Genomic DNA, 12,250 nt, shown 5'->3' on the forward strand with positions numbered 1-12,250 from the left:
ACATCAACCATAAGCACAGTGAACCATCTCTGAAAACCTAGGAACTCATGACCTTCAGTCAGCGCCTCCGCTTGCGGGGCGTGGCCGTCTCCTCACCACTGGAAACCGTGCTTGGGGGGCGGTGGGGAGGGAAGACGCACGTTTTCCAGAGCTTCCTTTCAACTTGACATTATTTTCCGGGTCCGCTGAGGTTGCAAGTCCAGATACCCTGAGAGAATTTCCTCAAATCTCTGTTTTCAGTGCCCCTCAGCCAGACCTCTCCCGGAAAGCACTGTTGGTGTTTTTAAGTCGCTTCCCCTGAAAAATCTCGCTCAGGTTTCTCCCTGAGGCACTGGCCGCTCGCACTGACCAGAGCTGTAAACACTCTGGGCTCCTGGGCTCCCCCGGCGGCTGCTTCTCACACGTGGTCTGTAGAGTTGTCCGGAGAGAGGCACGATGTCCGAGCTGCTGGGCGCGAAGGCACGGGATTAGCCTCGGCGGCGTTTTTATTTTTTTATTTTTATTTTATTTTTTTTTCGGCGGCGTTTTTAAAGCCTCTTCAGTGAGGCCATCTCTGAACTTGCTGCCCATCGTTTCCCCACTCAGAGCTTACCCCTGAGGTCACCACTGCCTCCGCGGCCCGTGTTCATTCCTGCTTCCTTGTCATTGCTGGTGCTGTGCCTTGCCCCTGGTTTGACTGTTTAATTTCTATGCCTTTTTCAAGGACAAGGTCAGCTTGCATCTCCTGAACAAAACTTGCCCTGAAAGTGTAAGTCGCTCAGTCGTGTCCGACTCCAGGCCAGAATACTGGAGTGGGTAGCCTATCCCTTCTCCAGGGGATCTTCCTAACCCAGGGATTGAACCCAGGTCTCCCGCATTGCCGTCAGATTCTTTACCAGCTGATTCACCAGGGAAGCCCAAGAATACTGGAGTGGGTAGCATATCCCTTCTCCAGCGGATCTTCCGGACCCAAGAACCGAACTAGGGTCTCCTGCATTGCAGGCGGATTCTGTACCAACTGAGCTATCAGGGAAGCCGTCTCCTGAACAAAAGCTTCCCCTGAACTCTAGCCTAAATCACCTCTCCCTCTTTCAAATTCTAGCACTTTTGTTGAGACCTTACTTGTCACTTGTCTCCTACTGCCTGTGACCTTATCTTTCTGCTATGTCAAACCGTTTGGCTTTTCTACTGACTTCCAAGTGCCTGCAGTGTGAAACCATGAGCAAAGATCACTTTATTTTCACTCCTGTGTCTAGAATTTACTATGTACATAGCAAGTGTCCAGGAAATACCTGTGGGATGAATAAGCAACTAACTCCAGCTCTTTTCAAGATATGGCAGCCGTTTGACTAAACACAGATCACTGTCACGTGTTTTACCTCCAAGCAAGTCTTTTATGCTTTGTTTTCTCATCCTGCTGCTTCAGAACATCCCTGATTCATTCATATCCAAGCAGCATTTGGAGCCCAGTTGTTCTTTTTTTTTACTAACCATCTCCTTTTTGTCGATGGCAGCTCTAGGACAGCACCATTTTCCCTGCACTCAGCCCCTTGGTCCACACTTCCCTTGCTTCTCCTCTCGGATACCCAGGTTCCAGGATCAGTTCTTTGCTTAAGGAGTTTCCGAATGGCGTGGAGTCAAGGAAAGTGAAGTGGGACAGGGTATCCACTTTAGACTTTGGCTTCCCCATAGAGCAGTGACAACAGTGACCAGCACTCATGTGGTTTCTTGGGGTTCACAAAGACTTTGCATATTAGTAACTTCATGTGACCCCCATAACCACACTGTGACGTACACCCAGAAACATTTTGTGTGAGAGGAAGTGGGGAGATCTCTAGGCTGGGTAGTGGATTCCTTCCTTTGCTGTGAGGAATATCACAACAGGCCTCTGTTTGCCTGGAGAAGAATTAAATTTAAATGTAATAGGATGGCTGACAGCCTAATAATCATGTTCCTCATTGGTTCTTAAGGAAATCCAGAGAATGTTCTATAATAAAATCTATCCAGGGGAAAATAACTTTTATCACTCATGCCTTCTTGAGGTCCCGAATAACTTAACCTAAGGCATAAGCATCTGGACTTGGAGGGGGCTGTGGTGCTGCTAGGAAGGTGGGTGGGGAACAAATGCTGCATAGAAAATAAATGCTAATTTAGAAACATATAGAGGAAAGTATAAATTTAAGAGATTCTCCTGTAACTTTTGATAGTTTAATGTTTTTGTTTCCTGCCTTTCTCTTTGAATATAAATAATATATTAATATTACACATAAATTTATAATCGTATTTTTACAGCCTGATCTTTTTTTTCTTGATTCATTATGAATATTATTCCACACTGCTAAAAAATTCTTTCAAAATATCACATATATTGGCTGGAACAGTATTTAACAATTTTCCAGTTGTGTGATATTTATGTTGTTGCCGATGTTTCTCTGTTATAGATAAAACTGCAATTATCCTTATGCTTAAATCTTTGCTGTATCTCTAATCATTTTCTTTGAATAGATCTCTAGAAGTGAAAAATCTAGGTCAAAGCTCAACAATATTTGAAGGCTCTTGGTACATACACAGTCAAAACCTCTTGAAAGAACTGTCTACATAAGATGTATCCATCCTTGTTTTCTTTTCCTCTTGGCCCACTGAAATCTGGCTTTTGCCCCATCAGCCTCTCTCAAATGGCTCTCATGTAGTTCACCGGTGACTTCTTACTTGATACACCTATTTTCCAGTCTCATCTTCCTTTTGATTCTTCTATAGCATTTTTACTGGCAGTCACTCTCTCCTCCTCAAACTGTGCCTTCTGCATCTTTGTCTTTCTGGTTTCTCCATCACATCTTTCTAGGCTCAGGAGTGATTTTTGCTCTAACAGAAAACCCTACTAACACAATCTGAAATAAATAAACACACAAAAAAGATGAAGTGCAACTGCTGAAACCAGCTTAGTAGCTCAAAGATGCTAGGACCAACATCCCTGAGATTCCCCTGGCCTTCTTCCCATGCTTGTTGCCTCAAGATCACAGAGCAACTGCTGTAGAACCAGGCATCACATCTATATTCAGGACAGGAAGAATGTGGCAACTTTTGTCTCTTTGCAACCTTTTAATTCAGGAAGGGAGTTCTCTTTAGCAGACTGCTTGCTATGTTTCATTAGCCAGAACTGGGACACATATTGGTCCTTAAATCAATCATGATTCATCCTCTGGAGGTCTGGGAAAGGATTAAGCTCCTGAGATCAAGAGATCTCAACCTCCTATCTGAACAAACCAGTGTTGTCTTAGTAGGAAAAATGGGGACAGAAAGGCCGAGAATGGCTTTGCATAGTCAATAGAGAGAGTTGCTGCATTGGTGATTTAGAGTTTCTCCTCGACCCTCTGTCCATTTGACTTGCTTTCTGGGAACCTGAAACTCAAATACAGACTCTTTCCTACCCACATTGTCATGACAAGTTCAAATCCTGTCTCTCCAATCCAGAGTCCAGCTACCCTCCTGGTTTTTCTCCTAAGATTCCTTAGGCCATAGTGTTCCCTGCAGGTGCATTCAGAACCCACCATCAGAACTCATGTCGCCCTCTGACTTCTCCCAAACTTGCCCCAACATTAAATAGTCCAAGAGCTTTCAAATGTGTTTTAATGTCTGAGCTTGAAATGAACTTCACATGCTTGCCTTATAGTCCTCCTCTGCCTGTACAGAGTGGATGGGAGTGGGGACTAAGCTCCTTTGAGAATCTTCAGGACACTGAGGAATTGTTTATCTTACTGTCTTAGCTTGGGATCCCTAAAGCAGATTCCAAGACAAAAACTTAAGTCAATACTTTATTAGGAGGGGCTTCCCAGGTCACACTAGTGGTAAAATATCCACCTGCCAATACAGGAGACTCAAGAGACTGGAGTTTGATCCCTGAGTGGGGAGGATCCCTTGAAGAAGGAAGTGGCAACCTACTCCAGTATTCTTGCCTGGAAAATTCCATGGACAGAGGAGCCTGGCAGGCTACTGTCCATGGGGCTGCATCGAGTCGGACATGACTGAGCAAATGAGCACATTTTATTAGGAAATGCAGTCCTGCCTAGGAAGCTGGAGTTGGGGAAAAGAGAGCAGGGCAGAGAGGGAAGGAGAGAAAATAAACGGACATCTTCAGGACCCAGCTGCCACTCATGTTCAAGTACAACGGATGGCTTAATCTTGTCTCTTCTGAGAGGCCACATGACCTGTTGCATCTCGAATGATCTGTCTTGGGGAGAAAGTGAAGAGAATTTATCTGCTGCTTCCCAGAACCCACTGGAATCACCCAAGTGCCTTAACTCCCCTGTCCATTATACGCAAGGGCACCCAGTGGGTCTTGTGGCATCTCACACATCAGAGGAAACAGGTGGGCCTCAGGGCAGGAGGCGAGTGAGGGACACGCAGCATGAATGGGGGGCGAGGAGCTCTCGGAGTCCCTAAGCAAGGACAGCCCTTGTTGCAGCCAGAATAAGATGAGACCATAACCGAGGAGAGTGTGATAAGTGGATGAGCACTCCCATTTTACAGATGAGAAAGTTATAACTCAGCAAGGAGAGAAGACTTGCCCGATGTATACGGCCAGTGAGTGGCAGAAGCTGCACACAAGACTCTCAAGCCAGTGCTCTTTTACCATGCCCTGGGTCATTGAATGATTTGGGGGGCTCCTCTTCCTCTTGATTCAAGAAAGCGTAATCAAAGCTCTGATCCTTCTGAATTGAATTTCCCGAGTGACTCTGGCACCAACTCCATCTATCACAGACTGTGTGCACATCGTAATTGGAACTTTTTTTTTTTTTGGTCAGCCAGTTGTCTATTTAGAGTTCAGAGAAAGCAACCCTGTAAAAGCTAAGTGGAAGTCTATTATGATCAGCCACATCTGTCCATATCAGGCAGGGGTTTTGCTCATCTTAGCCAAAATTGAATAGCAGCTGTCTTTATTTAATAAAATCCTGAGAATAATTGTAAACCGAGACTGGTGTACTAAAACTTAGAAGAGTGCTTTATAGCTTCATATGTCTTTTAATATTGCAAAGTGCCTCCTGTCCCTTTCTGTAATCGACAGGTTACAAATCAGGCATAACTATAATATAATCATAAATAGATTTTCTTCCAGAACACAAAAACAAACTGAGGGGCAGGTATTAATCGTTCATAAATCCACAGTGTGCTTTTTTCAACATCGTCAAGCAGTTCTCCAACTCTCAGTGGACACTGAGTGTCCTGCCTGCAACTCAATGTCCACACTGTCCACCTCTGATCTAGATAGCCTCCGATCCCACATGTTAAGGGCTCGGTCCCACAAAACTGCACCCCCTTCAGATGCCAATCACAAATCTAGGTTGTTGCCTGTGCTTATGACAGGACAGTTATAGATCAGAAGCCCCCATGACTCCCTCATCAGGTTTGATTTCTTTGCCAGAGCTAGAGTGGCTCGCAGAATTTAGAGAAACATTCACTTATATTTACTAGTTTATTAAGGGCTTCCCTAGTGGCTCAGCGCTAAAGAACTCGCCTGCCAACGCAGGAGACATGCGTTCCATCCCGAGGAAATGGCAACCCACTCCAGTATTCTTGCCTGGAGAATCCCATGGACAGAGGAGCCTGGTGGGCTACAGTCCATGGAGTCATAAAGAGTCGGACATGACTGAGCAACTGAATGACAACAACTAGTTTCTTAGAAAGGACACAGAGGAACAGCCAGATGAACAGGTATACAGGGCGAGGCCGGGAGGGCTCCTGAGCTCAGGAATTTCTGTCCCATAGAACTGGGGTGTGCCACCCTCCTGGCATGTAGGAGTGGTCACCTACCGAGCAGCTCATCTAATCTCATCATTCAGGAGTTTTTTTTTTAGTTGGGAGATGATTGTTTTACAATGTTCTGTTGGGTTCTACGAGTTTTTATAGAGTTTAATTTATAGCCATTCCCCCTGTCCGTACCCAGAGGCTGTGGCTGGACCTAAAAGTTCCAGTCCTCTAATCACTTTTCTGGTGACCATCCCCATCCTGAGGTTATGCAGTGGCCTCACCGTAAGTCCCCTCATGAGCATAAACTCGGGTGTGATGAAAGGGGTTCCTCCTTATGAAGAACAGAAGACACTCCTGTCACTCAGGAAATTCCTAGGGTTTGAGGAGCTTCTTGCCAGGAACGAGGGACAAAGATCAACCATTTCTTATTACCCCACAGTAAATGAGTCATATCTTTAGTTTACAGAGAAAGATGGTCATTTACTACCTCTTTTGAAACCCTGGGCCTTCCTGAGAGCTGTTGCTCTGTTGTCCAAGTCTTTTCAGGCTGCTGTAACAATCCCAGAGACTGGGTGGCTTACGGACAGCAAAAATGTTTACCTCACATCCTGAAGGTTGGGGAGTCCAAGATCAAGGCGCTGGCAGAGTAAGTGTCTGGTGGGAGATGCTTCCTGATTTATAGATGCTGTCTTCTCAGTGGGGCTCTCTGGGGATTCTTTTATAAGCGCGTGAATCCCACTCCTGAGAGCACCACCCTCATGACCTAATCACCTCCCAAAGCCTCCCACCTCCCAATACCATCACTTTGGGAGATTAGGCTTCAGTTTACGAATTTGGGGTGGAGGGGTACACAAACATTCAGTCTATAGCAACTGTGAAATGATTTCTTGGGGTTGAATGCCTCCTAGGAAATGATGCTTAAGGAATTCACTCACTCTTCAAGAATTCAAGCACAATCCCAATAACTGACAGGCAACAAGTAACTGACACATCAGAACTTCTGTGAAAACAAATGCACTAGTTTACAATGCGCAAGCCCACATTCCTAATACATTCACTAATCTTTGCTTTCCCTCCTGGTGAGCGCATGTCCTGGCCATGAGATACCCTTTATGTGGACTCAGTTTGGGCTGCAAATTCTATTCACAAAATAATGGTACTTCCTTAGAGATTTAGGTTGTTATATTCTTGACTTAGTTGAATAGAATGTATATTCTGCTCTTTGATAGTTGACTGATTGCCCTGGAGAAATAACTGGAACTCATTATGCTTTCACTGGAGACTTATGTGTCTGTGTGTGTTATTTATAATAAAAATATTAAAAACACATTTGTGTGTAATCTACTCAACTGCAATTTTCTTTCTCCATGAAAATTATTCACATAAGCTGGGCTGCTCATTGTATCTGTCATTACTAGCAAAATTCCTGATGCCTAGGACAGAGGCTGGCTTAGACGAGTGCTGGTATCATAGAAACTACAGTCTCTTCTTGCCTATATATTTTATAATGGTCTCATATAATGGTCTTCACAATTTCTGGTGAAGCAAAAATGATTTCAGCACTTAAGAAAAAACTTCCTAAATGTCCCTGGAGATTTTTTCATTCAACTACAAAACCTCTGGGGTGCATTTGCAATTGTAGTCGTGTGTATCTCCTTCTGACATTGGGATATTGGGATTCATGGGCTAGAGATCCAATTCCACATTTACTGAGTGCTTACAGAGGTGGTGTGTGGCTTCCCCCAAACCCCATACTTGTCAAGTCCACATTCAGGTTCAGAAAAACTGGGGTGATGATAATACCAATCTGGAGGTGGGGAGAGGAAGAAGGGCAGGAAGAGAACAAAGAGATCAAGCTTTAAAAGTTAGACAACTCAGAGTCTTTGTCCTGTGGGTTGTAACTATCAGAGTTTAAGTATAGAACACTAGTCTAAGCATGTAGTAAGCACTCAATAATTGATTGAGGCAAATGTTAGATCAGTTGTTTTGTAGATTCCTGGGGGCTAGGACCTTATTAGCTTGGCATAATATCTGTTACTAATCTAGCACAATAGAGTATTCCTAATGAAGATTTCAGGGATCAAAGGTTGAAGTTCATGGACCATTCTAGGGCTGGCAAGCTCAATCAGGTACTAATGAGGCACAGGTGATGAGTTTTCTGTCCTTATGGGTGTGAGCCACAGATCAAACCATGGGTCACTTTGATAAGCACAAGTCACTGTTGATAACAGTAAAACTAGAGTTAAGGAGCAAGATTAGGAGATAAATGCCAATATATTATAATACTAGTGGATTGTTTGAGAGGAACAGGATGTTTTAACAGGTTAGGAGATGAATAAAATGACTTGGAGAAATGAAATGAGGTAAAGCAGAAGAGTCAACTCTCTTGAGTTCAAATTTCTATACAGAGCAGAGGTGGAGGAAGGAAAAGTAGTAAATCTCAGACTTTTGTTGATTATGACCTATAATTAAGAAAACAATTTGATGCTGTGAGTGTGTATGCTCACACATTGTCATCCTCATACAACATATATATCTGAAATTAAAATAGCATCAAGTGATGCTCTTATCACAGTGAACTCTGAAGTTTTCAATTCCATTTCATTGTTTCAAAAATGCTGGCCAGATCTGCTGAATTGATTTCACAGCTCATGATTATTGGGGTTATGGCATATAGTTTTAAAAGCAGATGACTGGGTGAAGTAAGGACAGAGCAGGGAACGTGCAGTTAGAATTTCAGTGAGGTCTTATCGCAGGCTGAAAGAAGAGAATGCTGGGATGGTCCAAACAGTGAAGAAACTTCTGGGAAGTTAGCAGGCTGAGAGTTCAGCCCTGCCTATGGGAATCAGGCCAGCATCAAGTTTTGCCCAAATCATCTGATACCTCATACCTGGACTGACTTGCCTTGAAGGCACTGCAGGATTTCCATGAAACGGCTAAGATAGGGAGCAGGTAGGGGATATTGGTGGCCAGTATCACTGAGTGATGCTCAGTTCAGTTCAGTCACTCAGTCGCATCTGACTCCTTGTGACCCCACGGACTGCAGCATGCCAGGCTTTCCTGTCCATCACCAATTCCTGGAGCTTGCTCAAACTCATATCCATTGAGTCCATGATGCCATCCAACCATCTCGTTCTCTGTCATCCCCTTCTCCTCCCACCTTCAATCTTTCCCAGCATCCGGGTCTTTTCAAATGAGTCAGCTCTTCACATCAGGTGGCCAAAGTATTGGAGCTTCAGCATCAGTCCTTCCAATGAACACTCAGGACTGATCTCCTTTAGGAGGGACTGGTTCGATCTCCTTGCAGTCCAAGGGACTCTCAAGGGTCTTCTCCAACACCATACTTCAAAAGCATCAATTCTTCGGCACTCAGCTTTCTTTATAGTCCAACTTTCACATCCATACATGACTACCAGAAAAACCATAGCCTTGACGAGACAGACCTTTGTTAGCAAAGTAATGTCTCTGCTTTTTAATATGCTGTCTAGGATGGTCATAACTTTCTTTCCAAGGAGTGAGCGTCTTTTAATTTCATGGCTACAGTCACTATCTGCAGTGATTTTAGAGCCCCCCAAAATAAAATTTCTCACTGTTTCTGTTTCCCCATCTATTCACCATGCAGTGATGGGACCAGATGCCATGATCTCAGTTTTCTGAATGTTGAGCTTTAAGCCAACTTTTTCACTCTCCTCTTTCACTTTCATCAAGAGGCTCTTCAGTTCCTCTTCACTTTCTGCCATAAGGGTGGGGTCATCTGCATATCTGAGGTTATTAATATTTCTCCCAGCAATCTTGATTCCAGCTTGTGCTTCATCCAGTCCAGTGTTTCTCATGATGTACTCTGCATTTAAGTAAAATAAGCAGGGTGACAATATATAGCCTTGACATATTCCTTTCCCAATTTGGAACCAGTTTGTTGTTCCATGTCCAGTTCTAACTGTTGCTTCCTGACTTGCATATAGGTTTCTCAAGAGCCAGGTCAGGTGGTCTGGTATTCCCATCTCTTTCAGAATTTTCCACAGTTTATTGTGATCCACACAGTCAAAGGCTTTGGCATAGTCAGTAAAGCAGAAATAGATGTTTTTCTAAAACTCTCTTGATTTTTTGATGATCCAATGGATGTTGTCAATTTGATCTCTGGTTCCTCTGCCTTTTCTAAATCCAGCTTGAGCATCTGGAAGTTCACGGTTCATGTACTGTTGAAGCCTGCCTTGGAGAATTTTGAGCATTACTTTACTAGCGTGTGAGATGAGTGCAATTGTGCAGTAGTTTGAGCATTCTTTGGCATTGCCTTTCTTTGGGATTGAAATGAAAACTGACCTTTTCCAGTCTTGTGGCCACGGCTGAGTTTTCCAAATGTGCTGGCATATTGAGTGCAGCACGTTCACAGCATCATCTTTTAGGATTTGAAATAGCTCAGCTGGATTTCCATCACCTCCACTAGCTTGTTCCTAGTGATGCTTCCTAAGGCCCACTTGACTTCACATTCCAGGATGTCTGGCTCTAGATTAGTGATCACACCATCGTGATTATCTGGGTTGTGAAGATCTTTTTCGTACAGTTCTTCTGTATATTCTTGCCACCTCTTCTTAATATCTTCTGCTTCTGTTACATCCATACTATTTCTGTCCTTTATTGATCCCATCTTTGTATGAAATGTTCCCTGGTATCTCTAATTTTCTTGAAGAGATCTCTAGTTTTTCCCATTCTATTGTTTTCCTCTATTTCTTTGCGCTGATCACTGAGGAAGGCTTTCTTACCTCTCCTTGCTATTCTTTGGAACTCTGCATTCAAATGGGTACATTTTTCTTTCTCCTTTGCTTTTCGCTTCTCTTCTTTTCACAGCTATTTATTTGTAAGGCCTCCTCAGACAGCCATTTTGCTTTTTTGCATTTCTTTTCCATGGGGATGGTCTTGATCCCTGTCTCCTGTAGAATGTCATGAACCTCCGTCTATAGTTCTTCAGGCACTCTGTCTATCAGATCTAGTCCCTTAAATCTATTTCTCACTTCCACTGTTTAATTGTAAGGGATTTGATTTAGGTCATACCTGAATGGTCTAGTGGTTTTCCCTCCTTTCTTCAATTTCAGTCTGAATTTGGCAATAAGGAGTTCATGATCTGAGCCACAGTTAGCTCCCAGTCTTATTTTTGCTAACACTATAGAGCTTCTCCATCTTTGGCTGCAAAGAATTTAATCAGTCTGATTTTGGTGTTGGCCATCTGGTGATGTCTATATGTAGAGTCTTCTCTTGTATTGTTCAAAGAGGGTATTTGCTATGACCAGTGCATTCTCCTGGCAAAACTCTATTCACCTTTGCCCTGCTTAATTCTGTACCCCAAGGCCAAATTTGCCTGTTACTCCAGGTGTTTCTTGACGTTCTACTTCCAAGGAGCAAGCGTCTTTTAATTTCATGGCTGCAGTCACCATCTGCAGTGATTTTGGAGCCCCCCCAAAATAAAGTCTCTTACTATTTCCATTGTTTCCCCATCTATTTGCCATGAAGTGATGGGACCAGATGCCATGATCTTCGTTTTTGAATGTTGAGTTTTAAGCCAGCTTTTTCACTCTTCTCTTTCACTTTCATCAAGAGGCTCTTTAGTTCTTCTTCACTTTCTGCCATAAGGGTGGTTTCATCTGCCTATCTGAGGTTATTGATATTTTCCCCAGGAATCTTGATCCCAGCTTGTGCTTCCTCTAGTCTGGCATTTCACATGATATACTGTGCATATAAGTTAAATAAGCAGGGTAACAGTATACAGCCTTGACATACTCCTTTCCCAATTTGGAACCAGTCTGTTGTTCCATGTCCAGTTCTAACTGTTGCTTCTTGACCTGCATACAGATTTCACAGGAGGCAGGTAAGGTGGTCTGATATTCCCATCACTTGAAGAATTTTCCAGTTTGTTGTCTGTGGAAACAAACTAAAGTCAAGGCTTTAGTATAGTAAATGAAGCAGAAGTAGATGTTTTTCTGGAATTCTCTTGCTTTTTCTGTGATCCAATGGATGTTTAGGGATTCTAGGGACCAGAAACCTGTGGGAAGTACTGCCCTGCTGTGTGTTATAATCTCTGCAGACCTTACAGCTGAGGTAATTTACATTATAGAGACGCTGCTGCTGCTGCTGCTAAGTCACTTCAGTCATGTCTGACTCTGTGTGACACCATAGACAGCAGCCCACCAGGCTCCCCTGTGCCTGGGGTTCTCCAGGCACGAACACTGGAGTGGGTTGCCATTTCCTTCTCCAATGCATGAAAGTGAAAAGTGAAAGTGCAGTCACTCAGTTGTGTCCGACTCTTAGTGACCCCACGTACTGCAGCCTACCAGGCTCCTCCGTCCATGGGATTTTCCAGGCAAGAGTACTGGAGTGGGGTGCCTTTGCCTTCTCCATGTAGAGACGCAGCTCTTCCCAATTTAAAATACCAGCTTTCCATGACATTTATGATTAAGGGCAAAATTTTTGCCACGGGCCAAACAGCCTTAATGATTTGTGCTCTGACCCTCTCTCTGACTGCTCTTCCTTCCCT

This window comes from Bos indicus, chromosome 24 (genome assembly GCF_029378745.1).
Source record: "Bos indicus isolate NIAB-ARS_2022 breed Sahiwal x Tharparkar chromosome 24, NIAB-ARS_B.indTharparkar_mat_pri_1.0, whole genome shotgun sequence".
In the NCBI taxonomy this organism is placed as follows: domain Eukaryota; kingdom Metazoa; phylum Chordata; class Mammalia; order Artiodactyla; family Bovidae; genus Bos; species Bos indicus.